At 29.9% G+C, this 746-nt stretch overlaps 1 long non-coding RNA gene across 1 annotated transcript; it reads right to left on the reverse strand.

Annotated features, from left to right (window-relative positions):
- Window positions 1–376: 376 nt before the first annotated feature.
- On the reverse strand, window positions 377–746 carry LOC140966250 (uncharacterized). Its single transcript, XR_012173290.1, has 2 exons — window positions 640–746; window positions 377–515 (listed from the first exon to the last, which is right to left on the reverse strand). It is a non-coding gene; the product is annotated as an uncharacterized lncRNA (long non-coding RNA).

Below are 746 nucleotides of genomic sequence, written 5' to 3' on the forward strand. Positions count from 1 at the left end.
CTCACAAAATACGATCCGTGAGACCGTTTCACACAAGTTTTTGCCCTAAAACAAAGTGTGAGGAAGCTTTAGTTTTTTCCCTAAAAAACATAGAAAATCCTAATTACTTGGAATAAAATTGAATTTAAAAGACCGATCAATTGTTACACTGCAGCTTCATTTGTTATTCAATTTTTTTTAATATATTTTCAATTAAAAAAAGTTTCATCTTGACTTCATGATAATTGTCTTAAAATTTCTGTAAATATATATGTGTGTGTGTTTTCGAAATATATATTTTCGAAATCCACAATCACATTCTTATTTGTCGAATTTGTTTCTCTTGAAATCATTTAAATAATTTGGTACCAAAGGTAGGCTTAAATTTGGACACAAAAACAAGCGAATGTGATTGTTTTATTTATGAAGAAAGTATTACAAGGAGAAGACAGTACTAATTTCTATCTTCAATTCGGTCATTTATTCAACGTTCGGACATATATATTTGTTCTCTCTTGAAACTTCCATATTATGACCTGCAATTTAATACAAAACGAATATCATCAATAAAAAAATAAACTCTGATCAAATTAAAATAAAGACAAAGAAATTCAATGATGATTATAACTATATTAGTATAATATTAAATTAGCAGCTCACGGGGTATAATCGATTAGGATCTTTCCGGCGTTAAGGTCTGCGATAGTAGAGAAAGCTTCTTGAGAAAGGTCAAGCTGATTATCGACGCATCCCGGGCAAAGATCGAC

The sequence above is a fragment of the Primulina huaijiensis genome, unplaced genomic scaffold, assembly GCF_012295235.1.
Source record: "Primulina huaijiensis isolate GDHJ02 unplaced genomic scaffold, ASM1229523v2 scaffold203221, whole genome shotgun sequence".
In the NCBI taxonomy this organism is placed as follows: domain Eukaryota; kingdom Viridiplantae; phylum Streptophyta; class Magnoliopsida; order Lamiales; family Gesneriaceae; genus Primulina; species Primulina huaijiensis.